The sequence below is a fragment of the Micropterus dolomieu genome, linkage group LG14, assembly GCF_021292245.1.
Source record: "Micropterus dolomieu isolate WLL.071019.BEF.003 ecotype Adirondacks linkage group LG14, ASM2129224v1, whole genome shotgun sequence".
Lineage (NCBI taxonomy): Eukaryota > Metazoa > Chordata > Actinopteri > Centrarchiformes > Centrarchidae > Micropterus > Micropterus dolomieu.
In genome coordinates, this window is record NC_060163.1 from 19,526,604 (window position 1) to 19,536,841 (window position 10,238).

The 10,238-nt window shown below is 35.5% G+C and overlaps 2 non-coding genes across 2 annotated transcripts; both read right to left on the minus strand.

Moving 5' to 3' along the window:
- Positions 1-8,024: 8,024 nt before the first annotated feature.
- Positions 8,025-8,138, minus strand: LOC123983647. Its single transcript, XR_006828253.1, has one exon. It is a non-coding gene; the product is annotated as a U5 spliceosomal RNA (small nuclear RNA).
- Positions 8,139-8,819: 681 nt separating this feature from the next.
- LOC123983644 lies at positions 8,820-8,933 on the minus strand. Its single transcript, XR_006828250.1, has one exon. It is a non-coding gene; the product is annotated as a U5 spliceosomal RNA (small nuclear RNA).
- Positions 8,934-10,238: the final 1,305 nt, after the last annotated feature.

Genomic DNA, 10,238 nt, shown 5'->3' on the forward strand with positions numbered 1-10,238 from the left:
CACTGGCTCCCAGTATGTTTTAGAATTGACTTTAAAATTCTATTGATCACTTTTAAAGCTCTTCATGGCCTCTCGCCTTGTTATATTTCTGACCTTTTAGTCCCATACGCACCAGCACGTACCTTGAGATCCTCGGGCAGAGGTCTGTTGTCTGTTCCAGAGTATCGACTGAAAACTAAAGGGGACAGAGCGTTTGCTGTCAGGGCCCCGAGGCTCTGGAACAGCCTGCCCGAGGAAATCAGGTCAGCTGAGTCAGTGAACTCTTTTAAGTCCCTTCTTAAAACATACTTTTATAGGAGAGCCTTTCCCGATCTTATTTGACTTTATTTTATCCCTTTAATTTTATTCTATTTTACTAATTTTATATTTATCTTAAACGTGTATTTTAGTCTTTTCTTTTCTTTATCTTGTATAGTTTTTGTATTATTGTTTTTTTGGGTATTATTGTTTTTTTGGTATTATTGTCTTTACACTCGTTAAAGCACTTTGTAACTTGTTTTTGAAAAGTTATTTTAAGACAAACAAGCATTGTGAAGGTGTCACTTGTCCTCTGGGCCATTGTTATAACATTTCTCACTATTTTCAAAAACTTTACAATTGGTCAGTGGAGAAAATTATCAGCAGATTTATCCATAATGAAAAAAAACCATTCATTGCTGTCGGATACAAAATAGTTCAACCTCAACACACTACAACAGTAAAATCCTGCTTTTACATGAATGTATGAGTAATAATATTGTAACGATATAATATATAATAGTATCACAGGGGACATTTTTCTTGCTGCTTTTAATATTTTAAGTAAATTTTTCTGATCATACTTTTACTAAAGTAATATTTTCAATGCAGTACTTTTACTTGTAGCTGAGTATTTTTACAGTGATATATTAGTACTTTTACTTAAGTAAAGGATGTGAATACTTTATCCATCACTGTTAATCATACAGAAACATTGAACATTTAATAATAAGCCACTTTACCTACAAATTATATATTTTGTAGTTTAAATACACCTTTTTCAGTGGTGGAATGTAACCAAGTAATATTTGATTAATGTGCAATATTCTGTCCCAATACTGCAATTTTTAAGGATTTATCCACTACAGCTCTCAACATTATGAGTACTCATCATCATCGTTATCAATATAATAGTTTATTTATCACAGTTCTGTCACATACTGCACTGTACTGTACATAATTCTACACACTTCTATTTATTAAATGCCTTGTTACGTGAGCAACTGTAACTAAAAGTATTTCTAATTCGGATTCGGATACTCAAGTACTGTACCTGATTGTACTGTACTGTGTGTACTGATTTTGAGATTTGAATTTTAATATTTCTGATAAATTGAAGGAATAACTTCCTTCATGGGTTGAGAAATTTCTCCCTGTAAACCGTCCCGTGGATAATCTGGAAAATGTATCATCACAATGCTGAAAATATCTGTTTTTCTGACTCTTTAGAGACAGATGGTTTTCAGAGAGATGCCACAAACATTTGATGATCTTACAGCATATGATGCATTGCTGTAGATTAAACATTATGTAAAGTTTTTAAAATGAACTTAAGAAACTACAGCAGTAAAATGCAACATACACATTAATGCCGCACACTAAAATAATCGAGTAAAATCACATATAATAAAACACAGGGACCATTTTACTGAACAATTAGTATTTTCACTTTTATTACTTTAATTAAGTTTTGCTGGTAATACTTACATACTTCTTAATGCAGGACTTTTACTTGTAGTGGAGTATTTTCACTCTGTGGTATTTGTACTTTTACTTACAGTAAGTAAAGGATCTGAATACTTCATTTAGTACATTTTTCACAACATTTACTCAAATAATAAAATACAATTTTTGAGCTGATTACTGAAATAATTCCATTTCATGCTGCTTTAAAGTCCACTACATTTCAGAGGGAAATATTGTACTTTTAATTTAACTAAATTAGCATGAAGGCTACATTTACTTGGCAGATGCAGATTCTGGATACAAACCATCATCAGTTTTCATGATGGTGGATCTCACAGGACTGAAACACTAAAAACATGTGATGATCTTATAGAATAGGATGCATTGATGTAGATTAAACTACCCAACAGTATATAAAGTAGTTAAAATGGGCTCAACTAAACACCTACAGCAGTAAACTGCAACATACACAACATGGCGACATTCCTGCGTTGTGAACCTGTAGTGATGTGTTTTATGCCAACCAGCAATGATTGATTTGCCAGAGCAGAAGGGATATATGTGTGTAGCCTTTATATATTATCCCTATACCTATATAATAACAGACACACATCCCTGACATATTATTACATTTGTTGCTGTGGTTGTTACATATTAATCACACACGCAGCAGACACAGTCTTTTGTCAGCCCTTTATGTTCATCATTATGTTTGTGATGCATACAAGTACAGTAATCACTTTAATTTCTGCTCTGTTTTAGTCTCGATCAACACCTGACAATTCTTTTAGTTACTTGATGTACCAGCTTGTTGCTATCTTTGTCTGTTGTTTGCTGCCGAGCATGTAGCATACAGTCGGTTTACCAGAGCTAAAACAAGGCTGATGAGATTGGAGTAACTGAACCATGATTATGACATGGAATCAAAACATGGAGCTAATAGAGGATAAAAAGCTTTATAAAGCTGCAGATGTGGGTGATAATTCTCTGTGGTTTGTCTCGAGCTACCTCATATAGGCTATCGCAAAGTCATTTGATTTCAGTATTTAAACATTAGTAAATGCAGGTGACAGGTTTTGGAAAATGTAGTAAAACAACATGAGTTTGACTTCTGTTATTTTTGAGTAAAACAGGGACCGGTTTATGACTCCAACGTAACAAGAAAACATGCAAAAACAATGACTGCACGAAAGCTACATTATTGTGCTTTATTTTGAAGCTGAGTCACAGAGCTTCCGGTATGATTCAGACTCTCTGTGGCTGACCTGACGCAGTTTCTCTGTAACATCAGCCTCCCTCCTCTTCCACCTCTCCCTCCTCCACTCCCTCCTTCCGGATCAATGCTACAGCCGTCACGTGACCTGTCACACAACTGATGTGTGTCACGTTTTAACCGGGAGGAGCTGGGGGAGGAACTGGGGAGGAAGGGCAGGAAATCATACTTAAAGGGCTTACTGCATTTGTTAATGGCCTGGGCGCTCATGATGTTCCTCTGGGACAACACTGCATATCTGTGTGTGTGTGTGTTGCAGGAAAATATAACTAATATTCCCTCAGAGACTAAAGGTGCAGTCCACTTTATGGTCACATCATGTTTTTGATATGACATTTCATACTCGTAGTGGTGGAGAAACTATTAAGATCCTTAAGTAAATGTACTAATACTCCATTACAGATATGTCCTATTGAAATGTTTACCTTTAGAAAAGATTCATCAGCATATATTGCTTGTAAAAGTATGTATTATGCAGAATTAGAGGTGAATAAAATACAGAATGAGTTAAATGATGGAAAAATAATCTGCTTCTGCTTTGAAAATCATTAAATCATGTCACATTAAAAGCAAAAGTACCTCAAAAATCTTTGCTGATTTTCCTTGTTTTATAATTGTTACCTGAACTTGTGTTTTGGAATATAATTATTTGAAGACACTTGTAATAGTTTTCTGCCATTTTTAGACTAAACTATTAATTGATTCATCCAGAAAATAACTAGCAGATTAATCAACAATGAGGATAATCATTTTTTGCAGCCCTACATAGCATGTTCTTTCTCACACTGTCTTGATTATTTGATTATAATCACTGATGCTATAATGTCTGAGAAGCATTTTAATATTGCAGCTGTAGGTGGAGCTATAGTTATGAACTTTACACCTGTTTACTGTTGGGCAGTTTAATCAGCATCATAACGGTGCTTCATATTTTGTAAACTGACCATGTTTTATATCCAGAATCTTCATCTGCAAAGTAACTGTAGCCTTCACATTAAAGTAGAGAAATTAAAAGTACAATATTTCCCTCTGAAATGGAAATACTTCAGTAAAGTACAAGCAGCTCAAAAATTATACTTTTGCACATAGGTGTAATTTACACTGGGGACTCTGGGGACATGTCCGCACCACTTTTTGAAAGTATTTGAAAATGTTCTGAAAAATAGCTTGGAACAAGAAATGTTAACTAACAAATGAAAATGCTTTGAGAAAGGTTTATTTGCACAGTAAGATAACTGCAATGCAATTTAAATGTAAAAGAAACAAGTGTGCATTGTCCTAAAAAATTAACTTAAGCTAAAAAAAACAAGCTACTGATTACTTCATTATGTTTTTATATTTTAAATTGTCACCTGCCATCTAAATTTTGTTTCCCTTTATATAAATAAAAACATTCACAACATAAATTTCCACAGATTTCAGCATTAGATTTCTTCAAAATACTGTTTTTTAAATTATCGATGCATTAACATGTAAGCAGCACTCTTCATATGCTTTGGGTGTAAAACCTTAATGCAAAGTCATCATAGATTTCTAATAAATGTAGTCGGGTAAGAAGTAAAATATTTTCAGGTACATAGCTACCACTGAGGACAGATCCTTGGTCGTTTCTGAGAGAACACTAGTAGTTTTTTCTTGACTTAATATCTCTAAATGAAAATCAGAAAATGTCACATTTTGTTGGCTGGTTTGAAATAATTAATGGGGTTGGGGATTGCATTTGGGCTGATGCATTAATATATACTGTAAAACTCCAATTAATAGCCCGTTTAATTATATGCTTCAATCACTGAACTCGCCCTGCCTATATTTGGGACAACCCTTTGAAACCTTTCACACAAAACTCTTACTCAGCAAAGATGGGAAACAGGCTACTATCAAATGTTTTTTTACTTCATCACTAAAAATTAGGCTTTTCTTGTCTCACTTGTTTACTATACTGGTATGTCTGAATTGTTTCTGTAAAATTAACTGAACTGAACTGTGGAGAATCTAACCAGTGTACGATGTGTCCATAATGACAAAAGTTTAAACAGTTATTTTAGTATGTGCAATCTAAGCAGCTTAAATTTAGCTGAAGCGGGCGACCCAGTGGGTTTTAAGCGGTTTTATACATCCAAAGAATTTCTATAAAAACCAGACCAGGCTTCTTAATGAGACCTGCATTTAGTTATCAAAACATGTAGCCACACCAGGCCAGTAAAAGGGACAAGCGTCTAATTAGGGCTTGTAATTGAACCCAACGAAGGTTAAAGTCAAGGGCAACTGGACTTGGTTGAAGATACTAGAAGACATTTCGTCCCTCATCCAAGAGACTTCTTCAGTTGTCACTGACCGGTAGGGAAACTCTGTGGGGTCGGTTGCCAGGATCGTTGATACTGCTGGTTTGTTAGTGCTCCTAGCTGTGGTAACGAAACAGTCGTCATGGTGGTAAGAACCACCCGTGGCCAAGTCTGAACGACCACTGTTGGTATCGTCACCTGAGGCCAAGAGGAAATGCTTGTTGAGTTTCCTAGGAAGTGAAAGCATTGACAGCATTGTAATTGGGGGATAAGTGGTGGTGTAGACCCCCTCCTTTGTTCAGCGATGGTTTCTCAACCCTGGTGTAGATGGCTTCCTTGAAACCTCTTTCAAACCCTGCATCTTCTCTGTCTAAAATGTGCACCTGGTGGTCCTCAAACGAGTGTCCTCTGTCCTTCAGATGTAAGTAAACTGGAGAGTCTTAACCTGAGGATTTAGCCCTTCTGTGTTGAGCCATGCGTTTGTGTAGTGCTTGTTTAGTTTTCCCAATGTACAGTTCTATGCATTCCTCACTGCATTGGACCGCATACACTAGATTGCTTTTTTTGTGTTTTGGTGTGCGGTCTTTGGGGTGTACCAGCATCTGTCTTAGCGTGTTCTTGGGTTTAAAAAACACAGGGATGTTGTGTTTGTTGAAAATCCTCCTGAGTTTCTCTGATACTCCAGACACGTATGGAATCACAATCCCCTGTAGTGATGGTCTTCTTCCTGGATTTTGTGGCTGTTTTCACAAAGGTCCATTTAGGGTATCCACAGGCTGTAAGTGCCCCCTTCCAGTTGCCCTTGACCTCAACCTTCATTGGATAACTATGACCTGGATGACTGAGAACCTTCATAGACAGCTTGTAATTGAAGTTTTACGGTAAGTACCGTGTTAATATATTCACATCTTGAGGTGGATTTCATTTCAACTACTTTATATAGAGAAGTTCAGAATAGTTCCATCTGTAATGAAGCAGAAGCATAAGCTGCACAATATGAAGATAGTAAAACACAAGCAACTCAAAATTGTACTTCACTAAGAGACTGAACGTATTTTCTACCACTGGGGGAACATCAATAATGTAAAAGAAATCTGCGCGCTGAATAGAAATAAAGTCTGTCGCTGAATTTATAAACTGTAATGTCCTCGAAATGAAAGAGATAATGGAAATACAGTTACAATTAGCACAGACATCACGGATGAGATGCAAATAAATGCAAGTACTGAAAATGCAGTGGCTGAGAAACACAAGGTTGGAAGCAATGAATGCACAATGACAGTCAGCAAGACTCGTGAGTAAATACTTATTTACAGGTAAGTAAGTAAAAGTACAGAGGTTTGTTCAGCAAAATCTACTGTAAGTATCAAAATAAAATGCACTAATTATACAGAATGTTCCTTTTCAGAATATTACATATTTTATTATTTATTTTTTTAAAGTGATGCATTAATGAAGCATCTTAATGTACAGATATATATGAGGTGAATTTTACTACACTACTATTTTACTACAAAGTAACTAGTACAGTGCTTGAGTAAATGTGCTTAATTACAATTATGAGGTACTTTACTACATTTCAGAGAGAAATATGAGATACATCTGTACTTTTGTGGTATTTTTACAGAGGTTAACATTTTACACAAAAACTACAAATATATTCATCGTGTCAAGTAAGTTAGCTATTATTGAGTCCTAAATGTTAAATAGATTTACCAGTTTTCTAGAATAATTTTCCGTGACCCTGCACAGATGCAGTTATAGATAATGAATGGAAGGATGGATAGAATATCGTGATTATTTATTTGGATCTTGTATTGGTCTTTTATGATCATTATCCTCAAAAAATACCAAATTTAGTACAACTAAATAACTTTAGAAGCTGTTATAATGTTCTACAGTTTAAAAGACATAATACTGTATTACATAAATATTTCAGTTATCATTAACTTAATCATCTTATATTATTCCGGTGTACGCTGTTTAACAGCAGTGAAAAGTAACTAAATAGATTGACTTTATTTACAAGTACTGTAAATAAAGTACTATTTTGAGGTGCTTGCACTTCACTTGAATATTTCCATTTTCTGCTACTTTATACTTCTATCCACAACAATTCAGAGGGCAAATATTTTACTTTTTACCCCGCTACATTCACATTACTAGTTATTTTGCAGATTTAGATTGTTAATACAAAATATAATCAACAAATAAATTATGATGTAATATTATCGGTTAAAATAACATTTGATAGGGTGTGTGTGGGGTGGGGGGTCACAAGCTACCCAGCAGTATACAGAATAAAGCAAATTAAATAATAATCATTATCAAATGATTGTTAAGAATGCACATCTATTACTAGTAAGAGAGTATTTCTACAGTGTGATACATATCTGAGTACTTTGTTTACCACTGGGGGTCACTCTTGCCTTGTACCTTTGTGTTCAATAGCTGTTGTGGAGTTTCAGAACTTGTATTTACACATTCTTTAACTTCCTGTGCACCTTAAACTGTCCTCAGTTTATCTTAAGTCAGAACCACCTGGTGGATAAAATGTTACACTAAAATACTCTATAAGGGGATATTCTGCACGATAGATGCTTCTGTTGTTTTTCACAGTACTTATAATTCCTAATTTTGTTGATAACTAGTTCAGTATTAACTTTCATTCCATCTAAGCAGGTTCAGTGGTTCTAGTGTTGGACTACAGTACCAAGCTTTTCTGACACATTTGGGATTTTATTTCGCTTTTCACAAGTACAACAAGCCCCACTAACGCAGGGCATCAAAAAATTGAGTATAACTCTTATTGATCCTCTCCACGGAAATCTTTAGTAAAAGGCGAAAGATTTATACGATCTGAAGAGAATCAAGAGTGATCTGCCCTCCTATCAAACTTGACACTGACCACACCGGCGACAACAGCACTTTAACTACTGGTTCAATGTAATATGCACTTACACAAAACTCAAAGCTACATAATGCGCGATTGAATAAACGCGGAGAAATAAATGACTGTGGCGATTTAATTTAAAAACTATACTTTGATTTAGCATTAGTTTTCCATCCTGCTATGGCGCAAGGCATGATGGGATTTTTGCTTCTGGTTTATCTAGCGTTTCAAATGTACAAACGTGTCTGTATAATTTTTAATGGATTTAAAATAATAATTTATGAATTTAAGCAACACAAGCAAAAGCAGGAATTTATTGCCAGATGCATCGCTCCCCGCTGTGTTAGGATTCACGCTTATAAATAAATATTATATTACGTTTCGGAAAGACACGCCCCTCTCACACACAACTCTGGATGATCTGTAGAGAGGCTTTCGTGCAGAAATCAGACTGTATATAGAAAAGAAACATAATTTAAGGTAACGCATTCAACTATTGACTATGTCCTTCTATAAATAAACCGACGTAAGATCACAGAAGTGGTGGAAACATTTCTGATCAAATGGATTTAGATGTAGGACAAAGCGAAGACACAAGGCTACGCTGTACAGGTTTATTCACGCTACTCACGAAACCTGTAGTATTTGTCTCGTTTACATCTGAAGAGCCCCGCATCTACGCAAGGAATCACAAAATTGAGTAATACTCTTATTGATCCCCTCCACAGAAACATTTAGTAAAAGGCAAAGAATTATACGTTCTGAAGAGAAACCAGAGTGAGCTGAGTTTATTTCTTCTTCTTCATATAAATTTACGGCAGTTTAGACGCTTCTAGGCTTATTACTGCCCTCCTCAGGACGTCGCTATAATGAAAACGTTATTGCTTCAAAATTTTTATATATAGACCTGTATCGTGCAAGAACTGTAATACTACTTTGACAATCAAGTGGTGGTTCTCATTTTGACCCAATATAGATTTGACTGAGAATGACAGAACTCCCAAATCTGATAATCTCTTGAATAAAAGGCTCTTTTCTATATTATATTTGTTACATTTCAGCAAAACATGTTCCACTGTTTCAGAGTTCCCACACTCACAAAGCCCAGTAGGATGCTTTCCAATAACATATAAGGACTGATTCAACCCACAATGCCGAGTCTTAACCTACAGATTTTAACAGAATCTCTTCCGGATCCATAACAGTGCCTGACTTTTTTAAACTGAGATTGCAATGAGTAATAATGTTTCCCCCTCCCCGTCTCAAATTCCCACAATTTTTGCCATTCCTCTTCAATACTCTGCTATTTTTTTCTCCACTCTTCCCAATGATATATTTATATCTGTCTCTAACTTCTTTAAGCTTGATTTTGCTAGACAGTCTGCTACTTCACTTCCTTCAAGTCCAGCATGCCCAGGGACGCAGCAGAACATAATACTGCTACCAATCTTTGTAATTCTAAATAATACAGCTAGAATTTCACTTATGATATCAAGATGGGCTTTCGCTTTACCGCCTTTCAAGAATTGCCAGTAGCTCTGTTGTAAAGACAGAACTTCCGTCTCTACGTTTACTTAAAATGAGAGGACGATCACTTCAGCGGTGACATGTAGCCTACCACTGGTGTAATGTTGGAGTTACTAAAGAAAACAAACATTGTCAGTATGGAGTCAGCCCACTTACAGTGTTTTATGATAACCTGCGACTTTCTTCACATGCAAAATTATATTTAAAATTGACAAACCTCATGTGTGTATTTCAGAGAACTATTCAAACGGGATCAAAAAAAAGGTGTAGGCATCAACGAGCTACTCACTGTAAAGGACCGACAATCAGTGAACCTTGTTTAACTGACATATAGCCTAGAGCCCATTTAATTTTGTGTTGCATATAGGACTGTTTGAAATAATACTGAGTGGTAAATGTTGAGAGGCTGAGCATGCAGAAAAATACATGATTTAAGATAAAGCATACAATAATTTACTGTGTCCTTCTAAAAGTAGATCACAGAAGCAGCTGGTTTTAGACCTAATCAAATGGACTTATTTGAAGATCACAGTGTAGCAGTAGCTGTGATGAGTGAAAG